Genomic DNA, 27705 nt, shown 5'->3' on the forward strand with positions numbered 1-27705 from the left:
GCTTGCAAAAGGGAACATAAACCTGAAAGCTTATACTCGGCTATAGACCAATTTCTAAGAAGCCTCTCAACTGTGAAATCATAAAATATGTTAAAATAAAAAACTTACAAAATAGGTTATACCTATTTTTTAGGTTTTAGTCCACTAAAGAGTTTCATGTATTTGTTAAAGTTTTTAGAACATGGTGGTTATTTAGTTTAAATCAATAAACATTATTGGGTACTACAATATACCTGATACTTAAATATGAGTAACAAAACATTTAAAAAAATTTTTCGTCATTGCCTTTTCCCTATAGAGGAAAATATTCTATCATAAATTAAATTTCACCTATAACAAATTAAAACTCTTACACATTTCTTGTATTATTAGTTTCTCCTACTTCCTTTGGAACTCCTGACTGTTGCCTTTCAATCTCCTGAAACCCATTTCTCCAACCACTTTGCCATTTCATTGTTTACTGCTACTTATTCTATGTCCCCCTATGTTATCATCCCCACCTCCCAAAGGCTAGGCCATATTCTCCTCTTAATTTAAAGAGTAGAAGGAAGGCTTCAAAGAACTAAGCAAAATGTCTTATGAAGTATAGTGTAATCCAACAGTCCAAGCTCTCATGGATGCTCACACAACTGTTCAACATAAAAAACAAAAACAAACTCTGAATTCAGCTAGGACTTTACACCTGTGAAAGACCAGGAATACCTGCGGTCTGAAGGACCCCAGATGATGCTCCCCTCCAATGTGCTGAGAGACTCCTTAGACACAGCATCACGTATGATGAGTATGGACCAGAGCCAGTTGAAAAGAGGCTGCACTCTTGCTTCTGTCACTTAACCAGGCGACACTGGGTCAATTACTCATGTTCTCTGAGCCTCACTTTTCTCTTTTGTCATATTGAAGATAAAGAGAAATACCTTATAATAGACAATTCTATTCAATTCTGAAAGCATATTCTGAGTGCCAACATGTACTAGGAGCCATTTTAAAGGCTTGATACATCAGTGAACAAAACTAATGAAACCCTTGCCATCATGAAGTTTAAATATAAGAACTGAAAAAAGTGATAGATAATAGATGACAGATAGATAGGAGAGAAAGAGAGTAGTTCATATATCCTCACATGTAAAAGGTTCGTTAAAGGCAGTCGGAGGGCAGCGGACTGGCCGATGGGCCGAGGGCTGCGCGGGCGGCGCGCAGCTGGCATGGCGGATGCGGGGTTGCGGGCGGCCGCTCGGTGCTGGCTGCCCTGCAGGGGCCACGAGGGGCAGCGAGCCTCCTTGTCCTCGCCCTCCTGCCCTGGCTGCGGCCCCCCGGGTCCTGGCGCCCACTGCCCGGGTGCCCTGCGCTCCGCGCCCGCCCCTGGTGCCTGCTGGTGGCGCCAAGCTCAGCACGCACCTGTGGGCTCGTTACCAGGACATGTGGAGACTGGTGCACGACATCTTGCCCCCCCAAGGTCTGTAGTATCCTGAACCCAGCGGTTCAGGACGCCAACAACGAGATCAGCCTGCGTGATCACGTCGAAGTCTACGGCTTCGACTACGACTACACGCTGGCCCAGTTTGCAGACACGCTGCACCCCGAGATCTTCAGGGCTGCCCGTGACATCCTGATTGAGCACTACAAGTACCCAGAGGGGATCCGGAAGTATGACTATGACCCCAGCTTTGCCATCTGACGCCTCCACTACGACATTCAGAAGAGCCTTCTGATGAAGATCGACGCCTTCCATTACGTGCAGCTGGGGACGGCCTCCAGGGGCCTCCAGCCTGTGCCTGACGAGGAGGTGATCGATTTATATGGGGGCACCCAGCACATCCCACTGTACCAGGTGAGCAGCTTCTATGGCAAGGGTCCCTCCATCAAGCAGTTCATGGACATCTTCTCGCTGCCAGAGATGGCCCTGCTGTCCTGTGTGGTAGACCACTTCCTGGGGCACAGCCTGGAGTTTGACCAGGAGCTCCTCTACAAGGATGTGACGGATGCCATTCGAGACGTGCACGTGAAGGGCCTCATGTACCAGTGGATCGAGCGGGATATGGAGAAATACATCCTGAGAGGGGACGAGACGTTCGCTGTCCTGAGCCACCTGGTGGCACATGGGAAGCAGCTGTTCCTCTTCACCAACAGCCCTTTCAGCTTCGTGGACAAGGGGATGTGGCACATGGTGGGTCCCGACTGGCGTCAGCTCTTCGACGTGGTCATCGTCCAGGCAGACAAATCCAGCTTCTTCACTGGCCAGTGCAAGCCTTTCAGAAAACTCGATGAAAAGGGCTCCCTGCACTGGGACCGCATCACCTGCCCAGAGAAGGGCAAAATCTATCTGCAGGGAAACCTGTATGACTTCCTGCGCCTGACAGAATGGCATAGACCCCGCGTGCTCTACTTCAGAGACCACCTGTACAGTGACCTGGCGGACCTCATGCTGTGGCACGGCTGGCGAACGGGGGCCATCATCCCCGAGCTAGAGCGCGAGATCCGCATCATTAACATGGAGCAGTACATGCACTCGCTGACGTGGCAGCAGGCGCTCACAGGGCTGCTGGAGCGCATGCAGACGTACCAGGACGCCAAATCGCAGCAGGTGTTGGCGGCCTGGATGAAGGAGCTGCAGGACTGAGCTGTCTGCTCAACTACCGTGTGACTTCACCTTCTACCTGCGCCGCATTTCCCTACAGCATGAGGCGCCGCTCTGGATGGTCAGCTCTGCACCGGCTGCATGAAGACGCCCTTTCTGGGCGACATGGCCCACATCCGCTGAGGGCACCTTTATTGTCCAGAGCAGGTTGTAACCCCTCCTGCCCCGCCCACACTGGGCGTCGGTCCAGGAGGGGCAATAAAAGTGGTCTTCCTCTCAAAAAAAAAAAAAAAGGTTCATTAAATAGTAGCTACCACAGGGGTGAAATGTGGGTACCTTTTCCTTGGGTAATAATCAACTGTTTTGGGTGTGGAAAGACAATTTCTATTACAATAAAATTTGTATAGTAGCAAGTAAAGATCTCTCTCTTTCCTTCTCTCTAGTCTATAAGTATTTGTAATAATTACGTCCCTTGCTCATAAACAAGGTTAAGCCATATGAGAGCACGGAACACACATTAACTTTGCAACTTAATACATATGTAAGAAAAAAAAGGTTTGTTAAAATTCTAATGTCTAATTTAAAGTATAAATTATCAGCTTATTAGATGGTATTTATACACACACAGAGACATCCACATATATATGTATAAAAGTATAAATATGTGAGTAAGTTTCTGGTTGTGGCAACTGTAACTCTGTAGTTTATAAAATATACATGAGATGTATTCTAGTTGTGACCAGACTTAGCTGCATACACTGAGGCTCATGACTGTATTCTTCCTGTTATAGGCACTTTGAGGCAGTCAGATTCTGTTGCTGGTGTTAAGTAACAAAAACCAGAAATACACAAGGTTTCTATTAACTCCAAGTATATTTTACATAGCAACAACTACTAACTACATATGATAAAAACTATATGTAAGTGGAATATAAAACCAATATTATTAATGTTTAGACCAGTTACATTATATCAGTTATAAATAAGTCTTATTCTAGCATTTAAGAACACAGAGACTAGAACTATATTGTTTTGAATCTTAGTTCCTACACTTTTTCAGCTGTGTGACCTTAGACAATTTACAGTATCTCAGTTTCTTCATCTCTCAAATGGGGATTGTAATACCCCACAGGGTTATTGTGAGGATCAAATGAGTTAACATCCATAAAGCACTACTGTGAGATCTATATAAATGTTAAATATTATCTTTTAACAAAGAAAAGTGGATTGTCATAAGCAAACTAAATTGTTGAATGGTCCTAGAAAATAAAGCTTTTTACTTGTTAAAGTAAGTCACTGCTTATTAGCTAATTTTTAAACATATAAAATTTTATATAAAACCAAAACCACTTTTCAAACCACAAAATGATTTTGTAAATTCTTTGAATAAAAAAAGAAAACAATTTCAAAAAGCAAGGTTATATGTGAAAATGTATTTTGCATAAAAGGCAGCTGCCTTCTAAAGCATACGTTTATGGAAGTAGAATATTTAAACAAGTAATTCAGAGTTACTGACTCTCACACACACACATTCTCTCCCTCTCTCTCTCTCTCTCTCTCTCTCTTTCTCTCCCCCACCCCCCCGGAGCATCCAGAGTAACTTCAAAGCTAAGAAGATTCAACACTCAAATTTTCAGATAAATGCAAATCTCAGCCTGGCAATGAGATAGTGTGATCCTAAGATCATGTATTCTCCATGAGGTTTGTTTTATCTGAGCATACACTTTAATGTGAAAAATGAGGATTTTAATGGAGCAAAATACAAAATTTCTATAGAAAATATTCTCTCAAAGTACTCTCATTTGATGAGCAAAAGTTTTCAAGTTAAGACCAGAGAAAATACAAGACTAATAAATGTCACTCCTGAAGATTTTTTAAAGTGATCTTCAGAGAAATACATCAAAATAGAAACATTTCAACTCTCTTAGGATCCCAGAATAAGGTGATCTCAAAGGAAGACCACAAGAACAATTTAACCAACTACTTGGCTTGGTTCTGTACCTGCATCATCCAACAGTGTTGCTTCTCCTTTTAACAACACTGTCAGGTAGCTGGCTCTATAAATCCATAAAATGCCTCAGATACTTGCCTGAAATGTGTGCTTCCAAGTCTCTCTAAAAGTAAAATGTGTTAAATGATACAGACTGAAAGGATCCAAGATCAAGGACTGCTTACAGTGAAATAACACTGATTTGTAACACTTGTCATGATTGCTAAACTTTAATGAACAGATAAAATTAGTTACCAAAAGACTGTCCCTAAAGAAAGCAAGAGGTAAAAGGGGGTGGAAGGATGCAAGTTCTCCTTTTCAGTTGTCTATTTAGCTCCATGACCCATTCAGCTACAGGTATACATGCTACATCTCCTTTGGTGAACGGATTGCTGAAGCTCGCCCTGGGCTCTAGCCACCATCTCCATCTTCTGGGCTTGCTTTTAGAGAAATGCCCCTTGGTGAGAAAGGTTTATGGTACACAGTCATTAAATGTGATACAGTAGTTACACTGAGAACCTAAGCTTTCACAAGAGCAACTGAGCAGGTGACAGGACTCTAAGTTAGGCTACCCTCAGACACCAATGATAGAACATCTCCTCAGTTCTGTGGTAGAGACAGAGCCCATTTCTCCAGAGCAAATTTCTGAGATAAGTCATTAAGAATCCTGGACTTACAAGTGGTTTAATCCTTTATTAACTGAAGCAGAGCATTTGTTCTTTCACTCTTGGGGTATTTTATCACGTTAATATTTTTTAGCTAATATTCATTATGTGCATAATAATATGTGCCAGGCACCACTCCAAGCACTTTAGAACAATTATCACAAGTGATTTTTACAACAAAGTAATAAGCTACTTACTCTTATCCATCATAAAAATAATGATCAAAATAATTTCACAGGTTAGAAACCTGAGTCCCTGATGAATTAAATGGCTCACTTGAGATTACACCATTAGTAGGTGAAAGAGCTAAAACTCACATTATGACATGCCTGTCATCAAAGGTCAAAGGCTGGACCTTCATTACATGCTCCACAGGCCCTTTTTCAGTCCTATTTTTTTGGAGGGGCCATTCTTTCTTTCTTTGGATCTCACCAAAAGAGAAGCATATGGTAGCAATCATCCAATTAAAAACAACCACTGCTTTTCCCTTTGACCTAAGGTTTAGGTGAGGGGGTCAGCATGCTCAATATATTAGGAGGGAAAAAAACCATAGTAGCCCTCTCCCTATCAGAGAATGGGAGAGAGAGCTAACTTTGTTCCCCCATTCTCAAGAGAGGAAGTGGATGAGCAAAAGTACGTTGGAAATATCCTCTATGTGAATGGAATCCAAACTCTAAAACATGTAACATTTATAAAAACCTTACCTAAGACAGAAAAATAATACAAATCCCGAGAAACATAGGCAGGAACCAAAAATTAAATTTGCCAGAAGGAAATATGAACCCATAACATCTGGAGAAACAATTTAATATTCAGATATGGCATTTAAAGCAAAGGAACATTTGGAAAAGAGCATTGCCACAAATGATTCTTCATTCATATCTATTGTGGTTCAAATTTTATAAAATTAGCCAGCAAGATGCCTTGAAAAAAGCCAGTGGTGGTTTTAAGCTACTATTGCTATACACTGAAGAAAACATAAATTTCAGAAAATTGAGGGAATTATAAAAGGCCATACAGTATGTTGGCTCCAAAACAGATAACAGTTGTTCTGCCTCAAAACATCAAAATAACTTTATCCACTTAACTAACATCTACTGATCCCAGACTCTAAAGGGTTTAGAATAGCTATTTGTAACTCCTCAATGAAGTTGTTTAGAAAGTAACAATCACAAAATCACTGAATGTGGTTAATTGAGGTAAACAAATGAAGAAGTAATGAACATTTAAAAATCACTGTGAAATATTTTGCCATATGATTATATTGCACATGGAATGCTAGTCAATGAAAACTTATCTAGTAGGTGCTGGAAACTGTACCACTTGCTGGGGTTTCTAGACCTCAATAAGCTCACAGCCTGTCAAAATCAAAGAAATTTCATTAACACTGTCAGCAAATATCTTTTAAACTCTTCAATAGGTAACAAAAAAACATAAGTTAAAGTGTATCTTTGTCTTTTAACTCTTTAGCTAAAAATTAACCAGTTGACTAGAGCTACTACTTGCATATTCAGTAGTAATGGTATGTCTTTGACTATGATATTAGGAATCTTGTGTAACTAATCAAACTCAAAAGAATCCTGTTCACAGGCCCCATACTGGCCAAGAATTTTCACCTTGAACTCACTAGTTAATTTTCCAGTCTACACACATGTCCTAATGAACCTGGAAGGCAATCAGTCCTAGCCAGCTACAGCATGGTGAAGGCCTACTGACTATAGAGAACAAGAGAGTAAATCCTAGAGAGATGCTTTGCTGGGGAAGATATAAGTGAAATATTTATGATCAGGTCAAAAGAGAGATGTGGGTTGTGTGAGATGACTATCTTCCATACCTGACAAGCCTATAAATAAAAATGAGAAGATCAACAGGTAGGAGTGGTGAAGGAATGATATATGTATAATAAGACATATATTCAGTTTTTGGAAATAAGAAGGAAGAAGGGAATAAAATGTAGTAAAGAAAAATTTAGGTGCCTATCAAGAGTAGTGATAGGATAACAGGAAGTTAAATGTCTTAGTTTTGCAATTTATAACCATGTCTTAAAAATATTTTCTGCAAAGAATGTTATTTATTATAGAAAATAAGTCCAACAATAAGGAAACAATTAAATAAACATCCACCCTAGAAAGAACAGGTACCATAACAAAATGTCATATACACACACACACACACACACACACACACACATGCACACACACACACACATAAAATAATGCTTACCAAGAGTTACAACATGAAAAACATGCGTATAATTTAAGTAGAAATTTTAAGGCAATATTCAAATAATGAATGATCCCCACTATGTAGAAAAATACATAAAAATAAAAATTTTAAAAGTTAACCATATTGTTTGCATTATAATGAGCTTCTAAAAACTTCTCAAATGGGAGAGTATTCACTCTAAGTAAAAAAAAAAAAATCATTTTAATTGAGAATTCCATTTTAATTGAGAGATAAAATAAACTTTGCTTTATTTCCCAAGTTCTTTACAACATCCCTTACTTTGTCTCACACCCAGAACCAAGTTTAAATGTCTGCAGAGTAGCCAATAAAACTTTGAAGTGGAATTTAACAAATACCAAGAAAGCCCCTTATGCAAATACTCCTCTTCAGTAGAGTCTGAAATCCTGCTCTGCTTTTTGTCACACAATCAAATATTGCTACGTCTGTAAAATGAACACTCTTTGCTATGGGAATGTAACATTAAATAGGAACTTCTATTATTTAGAGTTAATATGCTTAATTAAACAATCATACTGAGGGAATAGGAGTTTTTTAAATGTGTGTTGGTAAAAGGCAAGGAGCGCAGTGGAACTTAATTCAAGAGTAAAAACACTTTTTTTTTTTTAAGGGAGCCCTACACCAAACTTGGGTCTTGAACTAACAATGCTGAGCTAGAGTAAAAACACTTTAGAAGAGGGTGTGGAATGTCATACCACCACATGAGGAAAGAGTGGTCAGGCTACTGAAAAATACTCTGGGTGCCTAGAATTCTAGGACTCAGAAACAAGAGGATGCACCTGGAACTTAGAAGTGTAGTAAAGAAGCCACACAAGAAGACACCAAAGATGAAAGGCTTATTGGTCATTTTCCCTAGAGCCTGCTCTTTTCTAACTTTAAGTAATTAATAATAAAAGCCGTGGGGCTTTCTACAGCTTGAAATAATGGAATGACATCTACTAATACTCTCAAGACTTGCAAAATATTGGGGTTGAAAAGGGCCTTAGAGAACACTTTTTATCAAAATCCTTTGTTGTAAAGATGAGGTTACTGATGGTCAGGAATATCATTCTCACATGCAAATCAGATACCATTCCAACGTTTAAAATCTTTCAATGGCAGTATTTCTAATTTCAGTTATAATAGAGTTGCTTGTATCATACTAATATTTCCAGCAACAATAATAAATGCTGGAGGAGGGAAAATGTTTGAAGGCATTGGAGAATGACTAAGGCAGCTAGAACTTGAGGGATCAAGATCTGGAAAGAAGAGAAATGCATTTCACTTGAGACAACTGTCTATTCATAAGCAATATATGGCAAAGAGGCTGAGCAGAAAACTGTGGCTCAGAGCTTTCAGCAGTATCATGGACTGGGAGACAAAAATTGGGAGTTTGGGACCCATAAGGAAAAACACCCAGTCTTTCAGTCAAGACTCTGAAGGGCTGTATCCTAAAAGAAAGGGGAAACCAAAAAGAGCAAACTCTTATAAAGACTGAAATGCAACTTTGAGTCATTTCAGTTCCTTTTTGGATCAAGCTAATCTCTTCCTATTTCAGTACCTTCCAGAAGAAAAGACAATCCTTTCTGGGAAAATATGTTACCATCCACAGCCATAAAAATATTTTTATACACAATGTCTGATACCCAATCCAAAATTACCAACCACACAAGAGACAAGAGCAAATCTCTGAAAACCAGAAGAAAAGACCGTAGAAATGAACATATCAGGAGGCTTAAATATAGCAATTATATACAAACGTTAAAATAAATAACTGCTGATGTCTTTTGTGGTTCCATACAAATTTTAGAATTATTTGTTCTAGTGCTATGAAAAATGCTATTGGTATTTTGATAGGGATTGCCCTGAATCTATAAATTGTTTGGGGTAATATGGACATTTTAACAATATTAATTCTTCCAGCCCATGAGCATGGAATGTCTTTCCATTTGTTTGTGTCCATGTGCCTTAGAGTTTTCAGAGTACAGATCTTTCACTCCCTTGGTTAAATTTATTCCTAGGTATTTTATTCTTTTTGGTGCAATTGTAAATGGGGATGTTTTCTAAATTTTCTTTCTGCTACTTCATTATCAGTGTTTAGGAATACAACAGATTTCTGTATATTAATTTTGTATCCTGCAACTGTACTGAATTCATTTATTAGTTCTAAGTTTTTTTGGTGGACTTTTTAGGATTTTCTTTATATAGTATTATGTCATCGATAGTGACAGTTTTGCTTCTTCTTTACCAATCTGAATGCCTTTTATTTCCTTTTCTTGTCTGACTGCGCAGCTAGAACTTCCATTACTATACTGAATTAAGAGTGCTGTGAGTTGACAACCTTGCCTTGCTCCTGATCTTAGAGGAAAAGCTTTCAGTTTTTCACCTTTGAGCATGAGGTTAGCTATATATGGTCTTTATTATGTTGAGGTATGTCCCCTCTAAACCCACTTTGTTGAGAGTTTTTATTATGAACAAATGTAATCAAATGCTTTTTCTACATCTATGGCTATCTTGAGAAAGAAGAATAAAGCTGGAAGTATCCCAATCCTACATTCCAAGAAATACTACAAAGCTGTAATAATCAAAACAGTATGGTACTGGCACAAAAATTGACACTTCGAACAATGGAACAGTATAGAGAGCCCAGAAATAAACCCACACTTATATGGTCAATTTATCCAAGGCAGAGGAGGCAAAGATATAATGGGGAAAAGACAGTCTTCTCAATAAATGGTATTGGGAAAACAGGACAGTTACATGCAAAAAACTGGAACTGGACCACTTTTTTACACCATACACAAAAATAAACTAAAAATGGATCAAACTTCTAAATGTGAGACCTGAAACCATAAAACTAAAAGAAAACAAGAGCAGTAATCTCTTACATATCAGCCTTAGCAATATATTTAGAACATGTCTTTCCAGGCAAGTGAAAAAAAGCAAAATTAAGCTATTGGAGCTACACTAAAATAAAAGCTTTTGCACAGCAAAGGAAACCATCAACAAAACAAAAAGGCAACCTAGTGAATGGGAGAAGATATTTGCAAATGAATCTTGGATAAAGAATTAATATCCAAAATATTTAAAAAATTGATACAACTCAAAACCAAAAGAAACCAAGCAACCCAATTAAAACATGGGCAGTAGTAAATACCACTACTGGTATTTACCCAAAGAAAACAGAAACACTAATTTGGAAAGATACATGTACCTCTATGTTTACTTTGGCATTATTTACAATAGCCACGATATGGAAGCCACCCAAGTGTCCATTGGTAGATGAATGGACAAGGAAGATATAGTGTGTGTGTGTGTGTGAATATATACATATGTAAATATATATATGCACAATATATGTATAGCATTATATGCATATATTAGAAAAGGAGGAAGACTGAGTATCAATAATCTAAGCTTCCAACACAAGAAGTTTGAAAAAGAATGGAAAATCAAACTGAAAAAAAGGAAAAAAGAGAAAAAAATAAAGAACAGAGCATAAACCAATAAAAGGAAAATAAAGCCAACAATTAATTCTCAGAAAAGACTGCTGTATTTAATAAACATCTCACAAGCCTGACTAAGAAAAAAATTATAGCACAAATGGTCAGTATCAGGTGTAAAAACAAAAGGGACATAAATAGTGATCCCACTGGTGTCAAAACGATAATACAAGAAATAAATTTATGTCAATAAAATTGACAATTTGAACAAAATGGATAAATTAAAACCCCAAATTAAAACTAACATGTTTTCAGCATTATTTACAATAGCCAAGATAAGGAAGCAACCTAAATGTTCACTGATAGAGGAATGGATAAAGAAGATGTGGTATACAATGGAATATTACACAACCATAAAAAGGATGAGATCTTGCCATCTGTGACAACATAGAAGGACCTAGAGGGTTTTATACTAAGTGAAATAAGTCAGACTGAGAAAGACAGATACCATATGATTTCACTCATATATGGAATCTAAAAAACAGATGAATAAATAAACAGAAAGCAGAATGAGACCTGTAATACAGAGAATGCACTGATTGTTGCCGGGGGATTGGGGATGGAAGGATGGGCAAAATGGGTGAAGGGGAGTGGGAGATACAGGATTCCAATTATGGAAAGAACAAATCATGGGAATAAAAGGCAGAAATTAGGAAATACAGTCTACTTTCTACATATTCTCCCACATTCAGCACACAATCATATTTTCTCAGAAACCTTCCAGGACTCTGCAAGATCAGGTTACTTTTCCCTCCTCTATGTTTCCTCAGCTCTATGTAGGCCTTTATATCACTCTGTTATTATTACTGTTTTTCTCTCTGCCACTAAGCTACAAGCTCTTTTAAGACAGAATATCTATCTACCTGTTTACCTTTTTTTAAAGTTTTTATTTTAATTCCAGTTAGTTAACATACAGCGTTACATTAGTTTCAGCTGTACAATAGAGTGATTCGACACTTCCATACATCACCCAGTGCTCATTACCTTCTCATCTTCCAATACCTGGCACTTAGCAGGTATTTAAATTGGTTTGATGAATGTTGAACTACTGAGTGAACTGTCCAAAATCTTCTAGATAATTATTAGCAGTCTGGATTAGAACGTCATCTCTGTACTCCTGCCTAGTCCAGTTAGCTACCTAACAGCACAACCCACCATCTCTTTCCTCAATGTTTTTCTGGGTTATTATTTCCAGATATTGGTCAAAGGCATACATCAGAAAGTCCAGAGGTCTTAGCTTTTATTCTAACAAGGACACATATCGATAACTTTATGCATGCATTGCACCATACTATCTATTCCTATGGTGAAAGAGAGGTAAATAAAAACTATTTAACAATATAGCCCACTGAGCAGAAAATCAAGTAAGACTTCTATGTGTGCATCTTTTTCCAACCACAAATTCAATGACATCATGTTGGTAGCATGAAAACAGTCATTGTGAGAGTATTTATACCATGGCAAATGCTACAAGCCAGAATTTTTTTTTTTCTTTCTTTCCTTTTTATTTATTTTTTTGAGGGCTGGCTATTAATCATTTAGCATACCAATGGCTGTTAACTTACTCATACACCATACCGATTCACTCTGCTTATCGACCACCATGACCACCATTATTAACAACCACAGCAATAACAAAGTAATTATAAGTTAACATTTTGGAAACAAGCTTCCTATTCCCATTCTGCCAGGTTCACCTGCCCCTGATTTAGTTAGATACTGTCAAGAGGTCATTAGAATGTTTTTTTTCTAATCAGCACTGAAATTCTGGGGACTGTATTTTAGTGGAAATATTCTAAAACAAGATTGCTGCTTGAAGCACTTAGAAGATGGTAAGTGATCATGATGTGTATTCAGGGAAACATCAACTATAAGACTTCTTTGCCCTCAGAATAAAAAAATCAAAAACCAAGAAAATTAGCAAAGTCTCAAATAGAAGGGGCATGCATATTATAGACCACTTTATTTCTTAGTTTAGGATTTAGATGAGATGGAAATTGATCTATCAACATCTCCATAATTGCAGGCAATACCACGAAATAAAATTCTGAGTGTTCACCAATCATATTTTAGTGCTGAACACTTCATGCAAGCAGCTGTTAATGATGCCAAATATAGCTTTCACAGCATGCAAAATGAACTAATGACCAAGCCTACATTTTAGATTTCAGAGATGTTCTTTCTTGGTGCAATTAATCCTATATTCTGCAGAGATCACAGTCTGCTGATCTATGCAGAGGTCAGAAGGAAGGATTGTTTATGATGTCAAGGGTCTACCTAGCATGGTCTTCCTGTTGCCCAAATAAAAATAACCAAGACCTTTTTTGTGTGTATGAAAATAAATATAAGCAAGCAATTTCTATTGCCTAAGGTTCTTGTCTTCCCTGTGTGTGATCATGAAAAAGAACCTCCTTGGGATCCTATAGGATGGGTTTAAGAGGCAGCTGGAGTACTTCAATGAGCTGGCACCAATCACTGAGGCTAAGAGTGGAGAACACAGCTGACCATACACATCACTCTGGGTGACAGACATTATAAGCTGGGCAAATATGGTTTGTTAGGCATTACATTGTGGTGACTTTCAGGAAATGGTGAGATGTGTGCTTAAATTAGACATGCCTCCATATTTTTAGAATTCATGTATTTTATATATAATAGAAAAGCAATATTTAGTAATGGGTAATTAGGAATCACTGTCATATGCCTCAGTGGGAAGGTGTTATATAATTTTATACCAGAAAATCCCACATAGTTTGATTTCCCAATAATTCCTTAAAAAATTATCCTGTAAGCTTAGCAAGGACCAAAACGTCATATACTTTTACAATGTATAAAAAACCTGAGAAAAGCTTTTGCACCATTATGGGAAGAAAGCTTTCAGGTACCTGATATTTATGCCTATCTATATCTATATATACTTTATTTTTAAATAGTCAATAATTGAGTCCTTCCTACTTACCAAACACTGTAACAGCTCATTTTTACCTGTATTATCTAGAATATCCTCACAATAACCTTATGAGATAGGCAATATGACGTTTAGCATTGTATAGATAGAAACAGGCAAAGCAACTTGCCCAAGGTCATAAAAACAGTGAGTAGAGGAGCCTGGATTTGAACTCAGGCAGTCTGTCTCCAGAATCTGGGATCATAGCCATAGTGACAGAAGGCTTCTCAGGAGCCAGATGGGCTCTGAGCAAGTCTGCAGAACTATTTGTGGAGTCATTCAGGACAAACCAGGTTACATCAGAGTCACATCATGATTTTTGGCACCAGAGCAATGCCAGACAACTCCATGTGTTTTGGATTTGGATACTACTGAATGAAACATACCATGCATTCATTAATAATGATTACTTATTTCTATAAAATATCTATCAACATATTCTTTCAGAATTAAAACATTCAACCTAAAATACTTTTATTTAGGACATACGCATATACAATTTTTAAAAATTTAAAGCACAAAGGTAGTTCCAATCAGTGACAGTACTTCAAAATATTGACGTACTTTGAAAGACTGCTAACAGTGCAACACAATTCTTCAAATCTTCACTAAGCAATATAAAAATGAAATACATCATGTCAAGTTCCTTTTTTAAAAAAAATTCAACATCATCTCTACACTATTTCCCATGTATTTGATTATTGAAATATTTTGTTGGGTTAACTTTAATAAAAGCCTATTTAACTTAAGAACAACTAAGCACATGTATTTAATAAACCCAACTAGTCTTCCCCATTCTAGCAGGGGGCATGAGATAAAGAATGTCCACGTATCTGCATTTAGTTTTTTTATATGCATTTTATGTAAAATGCATACCCAAAAAGTTCTCAACTTCAAATTACATTTAATATTTTTTCTTCTCTATTCCATGGCACTTAGTACTGCTTATAAGACATTGCCCGATCCCACCTTGTATTTCATGGGCTCATATATCTATCTTGTTTCTTCTACTGAATCATAAGCTCACTGAGAACAAGAACTATCTCGCTCATCTCTCGTGTCCTGAGGTAAGAAGCAGTATGACTTGTACCATGATAGTGTTCAATGTTGTCCAGACAGCACTGTGAACTGAAGTGTGAAACCAGATTAGCACTAAATCATCCATGTATCTTCTGAAATATTTTGATATTACTAATCGGGTAAGTTTCTGTAATGTGTCAAATTTTGAGAGCTGCCTCCTTAAAATCTATTTGGAGCAGTATTTCCTATGAATACATAAATAACTTGTCACTGTTTTAAAATACACAAACGCATGCACATTTTCAAAATATAGAATCTCGTACTAAAGACTGTTGACTTCTCTTGGATCTAATATTTTAATACAAAATTGTAGAAAAAATGAAAAAAAAAAACCCAAACAACAAGAGGACAACCCCTTCCCTCTTCCTTCATTTTATTTGGTTGGAGAATCTAAATAAAATGAATACTCAAAGAAACTACAACTGGATCCTATGTGCTTCTTCAAATAACATAATAAATATTTAGAGAAAAATGAAAAAATAGACTAAATGGTACTGGACCTATTATTCAATTTTCTATGAGAATATGCTTGTAGACATTACAGACAAACTGTTCTAGTATTTTCTATCTCCTGGAATATTTTCCATTTGGGAGATATCAAAACTGTTAGAAGAAAATTAATAATCAATTAATACCTTACTGTTTTCTTGGACACTTCTATTCCCCGTGAAATGTGCTGGAAGTAAGCAAAAATAAAGTTCCAATTTCAGAAATATGTTTGGTGGAGAAGACCAGTCATTTTAAAAATTCTTATTGAAAACATCTTCACTATTTAATATGTTTCCTAAAAAGAAATTCTATTTTACAAGAGAAAGGGGTATTAAGGCAAGATCAAAACCCATAATCTTAGAAATATGTGCATAATATAAATATTAAGAAATGTGTAAATTAAACTGGCAAAATATGCCATCTCCAATGAGCTGCTAAACACTATAACCTATTCTATCAATCATGTCATTGGTACTAATGGCCTTTTTGGATCAGGAATCTATGAAACAGCTTGTAAAAGATATAAAATGAGCATATATTTATAGAGATGAATTCTGTGTACTTTTTACAACTACCTTGCAATATTGCAGGTGTAAGACTGTGAAATATCCAATTTAAACTAAAATGGTTCATGGCTATTAATATTTAGATTCTCTGTAACTATTTTGGCACTGCTTACCCAAGTGTAGCTAAGACATAACTCTCAATTTCTATCTGTTCTTTCAGAGGAATAATATGGTCAGTAAGGAAAAGGTAAGCTGACAGAGCTCAATGTGAGGGGGATGTTTTCAAAACTATAACTTACACAAGATTCCCCGAGGAATTAACGTAGAGATGAATGTACCAGAGCTGACATGAAGATGAAAACAATATTTTATACAGTTCTGTCAGCAAACCATGTGCCTGCCATCGTAATTTATGGTCTTAGCTATTTTGCCCTTAGCAAAAATAACTATAGACAATGTAAGCAATTATTTGGGTATTGAGCAGTATTTTGAATACAAATGTTTTTAATTAAAATTAACTAAAAGCAGAGTTTTTGAACCACTAGCCTCCAGATGAATGACAGATATTACAACTCTCTAGCAATAATTTAAAAAATATAATGCTCTCAATTTCTAAGCAACTGTAAGCAACTTCATAGAAGGAACAATCTGAATAAAACTGCTTTGGAAATTCAATAAATTATGGAAAATATTTAAAGAAATTGTTTTGACATTATTAATATATAGATAACTGGAAATTGTGGAAATTTTATAGTTGATACCATTGGAAAAAGTAAGCAATGCTAAAAAGAAACCATCATCAGACAAGCAACTAAATATATTTCATTATGCTGAAATTCTGACCAGGTTTTAGCCAAATAATTGACCTGCATTAGAAAAGAAAGCTCTGAGACACTAGTCCTTCAATAAAAAGATGACATATACCCCCAAAACCTTGAGAAAAAATTATTTGATGAAATGATGAACACCCAGATTGGAATAAATTGGTCTTATTTCAATTAAGTTATTTTATTATCTGTTAATATTTTCGTGAATGTGAACTCAACACTATGTTCGAGTCCCTTAAAATCTCTCTCTCAGTGCTGCCAAAGCCTCAAGAATTTACCACTCACATACACTGTGTACCACGAGATGATCTACAATGGACAGAGAGACAAAATCCAGCGGAGACTAGATAACTCATATCTGGCATGACGCAGGTTGCTGCATCTAGTAACTTTCAAAAATGACATATACATCCACTCAAACATTGAAAAATTAAGTAGCAGTCGTCTTTAAAATACTCATCAGAAAATCTCTTTATTTGGAAATGTAATGTTTTTTAGTGTGAATCCGAAAACTGCATGGGATTTTAAAGAGTAAAACTTGTGTAAAACTGAGAGAGTGAAAAAGTGACATATAGTAATGCTAAGAGTGTTTACTGGAGCTTTGCATATTAAGAAGAATTTAATTATATCTGAGAAACAGTGGCTAGAAAGTCATAAAAGAGTTTGCTACCTACAAGTAACAACATCTAAACATCAGAAAAGAGAAAGAAAAATCCCCAAGAAGGATGTCCACTTTAAATAAGATTCCCATTTGGGGAGAAAATTCAAGGTGCTAGAGGTCATACCCCCTTTGGCCAAAAAAAAATCATGCTTAGAAATGGAAGGAGAGAGGTTTTAGTCAGAATTCCAGTTAGTAGGCTGTTCTCACATACTGCTGGGTCTTGATGGATTTCCTTGTTTGCTCTTCAACCTTTGCTAAAGAAAACACCTTATCTTCCAACCCAGTGTAGCTTTGGAACTCAAGGAAAATGGAAACCCAAATAACATAACAAAATAAAATTAAAAAAAAAGAAAGATAAACATAGATAAATTCATTTTCATATCCAAAGAAATAATTCATTGCCTACTTTGAGCTTGCAAAAACATATGGTTGAACTTTTTGGAAAATATAAAAAATTCTTATTGAATTTCAGGGTATGAAAGTTTTTGTTTTTGTAATTTAAACTGTTTCAACAGGTATATTGAGATATAATTTACATGCAATAAAGTGTATATAATTAAAAAAATAAATAAATAAAAGAAAATGACAATGGTGTTCCTGATGGTTAATGGGTGGTTTTAAAAACTGAACCTAATTTCCGGTGCAATCTGGGTTTCTGACAACCTCTCAGAATCTTTCAGTATGTAGACTACACTAAATCTAGAAGGCACCATGGTACAATGAGGGGAGGAAATTAAGTTTCGAAAGGAGAAAAGCCCGAGTAGGAAGGAAACCTGCTTTCTTTGATTCTTTTCAGGTTGGCTTATGGTCCCCCAGGTGACCACATGCAGTGTTGAACATACTCCTATATTCCTACTGATAAATTATTTTAATTGTCTGTTTATGTGTTTGTCTTCTTCAGTAAGTTTTGAGGCCCTTAAGAACAAAGACCATATCTTATTCTTCTTTGTAATGCTGGATGGGCTGACTTCCAGAAATTGCTAGATATGTATAAATGTTGGATGAAAAGTAAATAAACATGCTGAACTTAGGCAAACTACTCAACTTCTCTAAGTAGTTCCCTCAAGAAACTAACCATCCCCTCCAAGAAAAATAGGGAAAAAATACCCATTTTGGATTTTTTTCTAAAGATCATGAGAATACAAAGTAATATGGCAGATGGTGAGTAGCCAGTAAATGTACTTCCCATCCCTTCCTCCTAGTCTGAAAAAAAATACCTCAGTAAAGAGAGCAGTGAGCACCTGTTCTGTTATAAATACAACATAGAAGATGGATGCAATGATCTTTCTAAGGAATAGAGATTGTTTTATTCCACAGTGGCTCATGCAAAGGCTTCAAAGAAAGACCCACCTAGGTTGAAATCATGGTTTTATCCCACTCTAACTGTAGGAAACTGGGAAAGTTAACCAGTCTCCTTAAATCTCAGTGCCCCAATTAGCAAAAAAGGAATAATACCCACTTCCAAAAGAGTTGGTATGAAATTAAATAATAAAATGCCTGAATAGAGCTATTTTAGAGATTAATTTTAAGTGTTCAATAAATGGTGGCTAAATCTAGTTAACCACCTATCATCAAAATACTACAATAGCAAAAATGCAAGTTTCATATAACCTATGGAAACATAAACCAGAAATATTTTAAAAAGAAAAATAAATATCAGCACATGTGAGGCTTAAAAAGCACAGTTAAGATAATGGAAACTAGATTTAAGTGGTGGCATCCCTCTAGCAGGCATGACAAAAATGCAGGCTTTTCAGTTTCATGGATAATTGTTTTCCTTTCTGGAAGGGGAATACAGAGGAGGAGGCAGGAGAGAGAACTACACAATGCCCATTGAAACATTTGGAATCTCTTTTTTTCTCTTTCTTCTTCTCTTACAAAGAACATCTCCCAAATAACAGGCAAACCTCGTTCTAGTCTTTCGCCCATGTTCCAAACCAAGAAATGAACATTTCTAAAGCTCTGCGGGCTTTTCTGAGTCATCCTGCTGCAAAGCATGTCCAACTTCTCTGAGACAGGTCACCCCTCCTTTGCCTGTGGATGTTCCCTCACCCTGCCTAGTCCTCTCCTGGATTTTATCCCCAGAGCAGCTGCCGCCTCGTCTTCCATACCAACAGCCACCTGCACTTGGATCTGCTCCTCTGCCTAAGCTCTGCTAGCTGTCATCTTTCCTGGCTACCCACCAGCTCGCCCACAACTGCTAGATAGTAAATAGATCTGTACCAAAAAGTAAGGTTGTGCATCTAAAATTAAAAAGCTGATGAAAAAGAGTTATAAATCATAAACACATTAGCACATTTTATTTGTAGTGTTTAACGGTTAAAGAAGTACTTTTCTCTACATGATTGCATTTGGCCCTGTGCTTACACCCAATACACTACTGATAATAAAAATAAAATGCCATTCGTTGAGTGACTCTTATATGGCTCAAGCCATGTCAGTTTAACCTTTACAACAAATCTGTCAGGTAGGTCAGATCTTTACCATTTCAGATAAGGAAACTGGGGCTCAAGGGTGGTTAAGTAATGTGCCCAGGTTTGAGCAACCAGTAACCAAAGAAACTGGAATTTCAAACCAAGTCTCTGATTCTTAGTTCAGTCTTCTTTCTCCTTCACTAGAAACTAGGAAGTCACAAACCAATTACTGAAATCTAACATATATCTGCAGAAATCAAGAGACTTTACAGTTTGATGTTTAACTAGAAGTCCTACCCCATGTTTAAATACATCCCTTCAGTTACTCTTTGAACATCATTCTGTCTCATTATCATAGCACACACAGCAAACACAGGCTGCTCATGAAATGGAGTAAAGTAAGACAACCAGAATCGTCAAAGATCAGTGAAGAAAAGTACTTCAAGATCCTTGAATGATGCAATAATTGTGATGTGAGCCCTGTCAGTAAACGTGCTTTCCCTACTGACTTCTCAGCCAGCAGTGCTCAAGTCAGCCACCCACTCCCTCTGCTTACAAAATCCTCTTCTCTTTGACAACTCCACTTTCTCTAGATTCACCTCCACATCACTGACGTTCCTTCACAGTTTGACTTTGTCTTGTACCATACCTTATCTTTAAAATTAGAGTTCCTCAAAAGTTTGATCCTGGTTCATCTTACTGTGTATCCCCAGAAATTTATGTATCACATATGTGCTCAAGACTTCAAAATGTCTAAATCTTTCCTAGACTTTTATCTACAACGGATACTTGAAATCTTTCACTTAGATGTCTCTTGGACATCTCAAATGTAAAATTTCCAAAGTGGAACTCTTGATAGATCCCACACCAACTTATTTCTTACCCTGGCTTCTCTATGGCAGTAAATGGTGTCACTATCCCTTCAATTATTAAAGCCAGAGATTTGGCAGTCATTTTCTTCTCCTTTCTCCCTTTCAACCCTCACTCCTCACATCTAGTCCATCAGCAAGTTCACCAATTCTACTTCAAAAACATGTTTTGTTTTCATTCTGTTCCCTCTTTCCCCAGTCCTACCCCTGAATCCATATAATCATTATCCCTCTGCTGGACTGTCACAGTGGTCTCTTCCCTTCCTTCCACCCATATCCAATCGGATGATCCTTTGAGAATATATATCAGATTAATTCATGGCCTTCCTTAAAAACCTTCAAATAGATTCTCCTTGCACTTAGAAGAGAAGTCAGACACATGACAGAGGCCTCAAAGTCTGGCATAATCTGGACCCTGCCTCGTGAGATTTGTTCAACATTCCTTCAGATGAGTCACTATTGTCTTTGTGCTCTCAGTTTAAATGTTATCTCTTCCTTGGAGAGGTTCCTCTTAGCCACTCTATCAAAATAAGCCAGCCTCTTCTATTTCTATTATGGTACTCTGTTTCTTTCTTTACAATAATCAGAATCTGCAATTTATTAGATAATCGTATTTGGTTTGCATCTTAATGGTCCTTTTCTGCTCCAGAAGAAGTCATCTCTTTGAGGGCAGGGTCCTTGTTCACTGTCTTATCCTCAGCACCAAGAACAATGCCTCAAGTAGATTAGGTTCATTTAATTTATGAATGAGAGAAGCATCAAAAAAAAAAAAAAACGTTACTGAGAATAAGTACTAAGGTAGTTCCAAGTAGAGCAACATACAGACAAGGATTTCCTTTCTAGGTATAGAATGCACTGTTCAACAGAAAACAGTCTCATGAAAAATTTCATCAAGGTTTCTGAAATCTATTGCTTCTCACAACCATCTCTGTTAGCTACATGTTTATTTTCAATATGTACAGAAACAGTCACACTCTACCACAATCGTTGCCTATATATATGTAAAAAGGAGGGATATGGAACAGTGCTAAAACATTCAGCCAAGAATATTACGGAAAATCAACTAATTCCCATTCAGAGACATTATACTGAATTAAAGTGAGCAATTTGTAACTACCGGTCCACATAAATGTTGACCAAACTTGACAGAAGGTACTAGAGTTGATTTATTTTCAAAGATCTTTTATATATAGACTGTTTGCTTGGGCAACTGTAGTACATTAGTGTAGAAGAGTTTTGCAGGTCAAGTTAGAGAGTCTGGTCAAGGCCTCTGCTACTTGCCTACTGGCAGTCAATGAACATCTCTGAGCCCAACTGTCTTCATCCATAAAATGTCCCTGCCACCTGTACAGGTTGCTATGAAGTTCAAGTAAAACAAAAACAAAACAGGGGCGCCTGGGTGGCTCAGATGGTTAAGCGTCCGCCTTCAGCTCAGGTCATGATCCCGGGGTCCTGGGATAGAGCCCCACATTCTCCCCCCGCCTCTGCCACTGCTCCCCCTGCTTGTACTCTCTCTCTGTCAAATAAAAAAATAATAATAAATAATTAAAAAAAAAAAACAAGGTAGTATGTCCTACAATGGTGAGACAATATTATTGTTTTATTTCTCCCAAATACTTATTAATGAAAATTGAGCATATTTTCTTGATTAGCTGAACGTAGAGATACATTTCAGAAGGTCACATGATTATTTGCTATTCAAAAATAGAATTAAGTATAGACATATCCCTATTTTGGATATTGAAAGCAAATAATGCTGGTATTTGCTATGATGGAATGCCATGAAGGACAACTTCTTACCTAACCAGGACACCAAATACACACTAAGTCAGGTGAGATGACCTACAGTTGAAGTCTGGGTTACAATCAACTACTTGTTTTATTGTTTCTACTGGGCTGGGGTATCCTCTGGAATGAGGACCAACATTGTCTTCATTTTTATATAATCTACAGGGTTTGAAAAGATACCAGCAAAAAAGGAAAAAGGAGAAAAGAAAGAAAAAGAAAAGATACCAGCACATCATGGTTACTCAATCATAAATTTTGAAGGATTCAAATGAATGAAGACTCAATATGTAACCTTATTTCTCATCTTTTCTTGAAAATTGATTTTGGCATTTGTTAAAAATATGTTTATTGTTGGAGTCTACTACACACACCTGCCCCTCATCTCCACATCTGTCACTGGTATTAACCTCTCATATGTACAACAGGAGCTCTAACAATATTTCCCCAAAGAATAGAGGTAGTGTCAAGTCTTCGTTATAAAATATGCTTGGAAACAGATGATCCAGATAAGGAAAACCAGCACTTTTGATCAAATTTCATGCAACTTATAATTTCATGCTGTTTCCTGGGCTGAAGAATTAGTATTGACTTATGAATTCACAGATTTGCATTTCAACACTTTCCCTCTCCCCCTTCAGGGAGAGGTGCTAATGAGCAGAGAAAGATCACTGAGTCTAGACAGTTATCAAGTTTGGAAAATTAAGCAATCCATTAATTGCTTAATTAGGTCTTTGTAGCCTTTTCTGAATGGTACGGTCTCCAAATATGCATATGAATGGCTAAAATGGGGGTGGTGTGAGACAATAGGAAGGTAAATGGAATGTGAATTCCAGAATTAGATTGTAGTAACTCTCAAAAAGAAAAAAATAAATTATAGTAACTCTCTACATATCCTTCGATGTAAATTAACAGACATTTGTTGAATACTTCCTAAATACAAAGCACTATGATAGAAAGAATTAGGGATAAAGTAGTGAACGGTAGACAGTTCCAGTCTTCAAGTAGTTTGCAATTTGGACAGACATTTTCATCACAAGTCCATGAATATACATATAATTAGAATATCATGTGTAAGAGAAACTGATTAATCCAAAAAATTTATTGGGCTTTGACTGTAGCATTGCAGCAAAAGAGGAACGAGTTTAATTATTTTTCATTCCACCCTAACAATGTATAAGTTTATGGTAGAGGCTTCCAATTCACTTAGAATTTTATTTTATTTTTTTTTTTTATTATGTTCAGTTAGCCAACATATAGTACATCTTTAGTTTTTGATGTAGTGTTCAACAATTCATTAGTTGCCTATAACACCCAGTGCTCATCACAACACATGCCCTCCTTAATACCCATCACCTGGTTACCCCGTCCCCCCACCCCCTGCCTTCTGTAACCCTCAGTTTGTACACTTAGAATTTTAAATTCCTGAAAATAAGGGCAACGAAATCAAAGGAAAAATAAATGTTCACTATTAACAACAGCAACAATTTACCAAGTACCTACTATGTGTCAGGGCTTCTTGTTTTATATATGAGGAAATGAGGCTTTGAGAGGCCAAGAAGGTCTCAAAACGTCACAGTAGGTATCAGAGCCAGGATTCAAACCTGGTTTTGTAGAAATCAAAAACTACATAATTTTGCTTAGGATTTGTAAAAACCTGCAAACTGACACACATGATTTCCAGTTGAAATTTGAGATTAGTTTGTGTGTTAAAAAAAAAAAAAGGAAAAGTGCCATCTGCTTTGCTTAAAGGCTTATTTGGACTTGTCAATTCAGTATTATCAATTCCCTTTTTTTTCCTTAAGGAAATGGCTGAGAAGAAAAATAAGGCTTGATCTTTCCTGTGGCATTTCCCATCAGGAGTTCATATTCTCTCACTGTCACTTAAGTTGGAGAATATTTCTGTTTATGAGACTCATGAGAGCATATTTCAAAAGCTTTCTCTCATAGTGCCCTAAAGCTCTGAGTATACCTGGTTTTCCTTACATTTGGCCCCAAAACACTGAAAATATTTTGCATAATGCTCTGAGGTTGGTGTCTTGTTTCCCTATTAGGATCTCTAAGGTTTTTGCTTTGTATTTTATCCTCTGACTTTTCTCATTTCCCTCCTAAAAAGTAACATACATTTTCTGGGCATTTGGACTACAGTTTTACTCTAACTTATCTCTTTTTCACAGACTGAGATTGTAGCTTTGTTGTTTTTTTCCTCTAGTCTTTGTGCCATATTTGTGTCCATTTCACTTGAAAAACTTCACAGAGACAGGTTTTTATTTTTGTGGCAGAAGCTGAGTGATTCTGAAACAAAAAAACCAAAAAAAACAAAAAAAAACCAAAAATGTCCCTCCACAGAGAATAGAATATTCTAATAGAGCAATGGAGTTAAATCACACTGCATGTCACACACTAGAAAGAGATGGTGAATGATTATTCTTTTTTAATACACTGGAGACTTTTTCCTCACATTAAAAGGGAAAGATAATTTTTTCTTTAAAGAACTGCTCAATATGAAAACTCAAGGTGTAAAGAACGAGTAAGTGCATACGAAAAAGAATATATTGGGATATTTTAAATCTAGGCAATGATTCTGTTCAATCATAGGTGAGGTGATGGTAGCTGCAAAAATAGGAACTCTAGCAAGAAATGTAGCTATGGTAGCAGCCTCCAAGATGGCACCCAATGACCTCCATCTCCTGGCTTCCACACCCCATATTGTCCCCTCTAACACTGTACCAGGGCTGATATGGTTCACCTCTGAGATTAGATTATACAACTAGGTCTCTCTTTCTCTCATACCATTTGCTCTGAGGGAAGCCATCTTGTGAGTCTCACGTGAGAAGGAAGTGAAGGCTCCAGCCAGCAGCCACATGAGTGAGCTTAGAAGTGGATCATCCTGTCTCAGTCAAGGCTTCAAAGACTAGCCTGGTCCAACAGCATGACTACAACCTCATGGGAGACCTGAAGCTGGAACTTCCCAGTGAAGCTGTTGGATCCTGACCCTCAGAAACTGTGTAAGATAATGTTTGTTATTTAAAGCTAAAAAGTTTGAAGGGTAATAGGCTTCTTATAAGGCAATAAATAGCCAATATAGTAGCCCAGCAGTTGGCAGGTGTAGTAAGATGTAGGGACATAGGCACAGATGGGGGCTTAATCAGATCCCTTACTGGCACAGGACCGAAGGATAAGATGGAGAAGTATCCTAGCCACTGCTGCTGCTGATGACAGTAAATGGTACTGTGATAATAATCATAGTAATTACAACTAATGCCTATTTAATTCTTACTACACACCAGACAGGAGACAGGCACATCGTCCACACTATCTCATTTAATTTTCATATAAACATTTGGGATGAGAATGATGAGAAAACTAAGGCTGGGAAAAATCAAATAAGTTGTCCTGAGTCACACAGTTAATAAATGGTGGAGATAATATTCAAAGTCAGGTCTGACTCCAACTTTCTAAAGGACCCCACTGATACGTGGCATATGGGATTAGCTGAGTTGGTGTCAAGAATGCCAGTAAAGACAAGATCAGTGGGCAACACTGACTAAAGCTTGGTCAGGAAGCCAAAATCATCTGTACAGTTACTCAGAAAACAGAATCAGTGTGCGAGAGGAATTGTCTTCATTGGCATCTTTTCCTCCAGAGGGCCGAGACCCAGCAGGGCCTAATAAATAGATTTTTCATCTATACCTTCAGAATTTCCTCACAAAGAACTCCCCATAAATATTGTCTCAGTCACACACAAATTGATGTCACAAAGGAGGGTAACAGTAACTAACATGAACATTCATGCGAGAACTGAGTTGGGCCCATTGCCTCGTGTCCCTCTGGGGTACCGGCCAGTACCATGCTACCATTGCAATTTAGTCTTTGGTCGGCCTCTGTGCATTGCTTAACCAAAAACCCCTTGATATTTTTCTGGGAAGAAGTCTAGACATAGAAATGGGAAAACAATGTAACATTTTTGTTTCTAAGAATATTTTTTTTCTACTCTCCCCCAAACAGTGAGGTACCATGGACCAAAGTCTAAGAGAAGAAGTTGCCAAGTAGTCTTTGTTTCAAGGATACCATGTGACAATTCTGAAAACCATATTATTCATCATTTAAACCATTTAAAAATATGTGGAACTATAGATAAATTCTATTTGCTCTGCAAATTTTGCAACATATATACTACTAAGAACCATCAACTTCTTTAACAGTTTGTTGAAAGTCAAAGACATTTTGCTTAGTTGATCCATGAGCTGAAATTCTGAGTGCCTACTAGACAGCATTTTTTTATAATAATGTTGATACTTTAGTGTCAAACATTTTAACTTACATAATGCTTACCAATAATCTGTAAAAAATAAAAAGGAGTGCTCATTTATACAAGACAAACGAGGTTGCAGTTCAATAAACCCAATAATGTTCCAACTGAGTTTATGGTGCAGTCTACTGACACAGTCATTTTTTTGAAAAAACAGTGGATGGTTTATCTAAAAAATCAGGAACAAACTTTAAGAACAGGACTGAACCTACTATTAATAAAATATCTGCCCTCTAATGGGCAATGGCTGACATACTGCCCCTGGTAGATGTAACTGCTACAAACTTTTTAAAAAATGCATAAATGTACACTAACAAAGTGACAAAAACATGTATGATAGCTTGACTTTCTCAGGAGGGGAAGTTGTGTCTCTAGAAACATAGGATATCTGATCCCGACAACAGTAAGGATTTTCATGCTGCTGTCATACAAATGAAAAGACCAAATCAAAATTAACCTTAATGTCTCATTTTTCTCTTTTGGAAAATATTTGTTTTTAGGCAATAAAGAATCAGTTATTTCAAACTGTTTCACTCACAACTTGGCTTACTACTAGCTTTTCTGGACAAAAAGAATAAATCTGGGGCGCCTGGGTGGCTCAGTTGGTTAAGCGACTGCCTTCGGCTCAGGTCATGATCCCGGAGTCCCGAGATCGAGTCCCGCATCAGGCTCCCTCCTCAGCGGGGAGTTTGCTTCTCCCTCTGACCCTCCCCCCTCTCATGTGCTTTCTCTCTCTCAAATAAATAAATAAAATCTTTAAAAAAAATCTGGGGAAATATAAATAAATTCTGTCACTATGACATTTCTGGTTGAGGGAAATATTCTCAAAAAAGTAATCATACCCTAAGAAAAGAGGCAG

The 27705-nt window shown here is 37.0% G+C and overlaps 1 protein-coding gene and 1 pseudogene across 2 annotated transcripts in view; one reads left to right on the plus strand and one right to left on the minus strand.

Moving 5' to 3' along the window:
* Window positions 1-27705, minus strand: part of NRG1 (neuregulin 1) — a 1094991-nt gene that overhangs the window by 766927 nt on the left and 300359 nt on the right. The gene's annotated exons all lie outside the window — the stretch shown is intronic.
* LOC113924436 lies at window positions 1203-2758 on the plus strand (annotated as a pseudogene).

Source organism: Zalophus californianus, chromosome 2 (assembly GCF_009762305.2).
Source record: "Zalophus californianus isolate mZalCal1 chromosome 2, mZalCal1.pri.v2, whole genome shotgun sequence".
NCBI lineage: Eukaryota > Metazoa > Chordata > Mammalia > Carnivora > Otariidae > Zalophus > Zalophus californianus.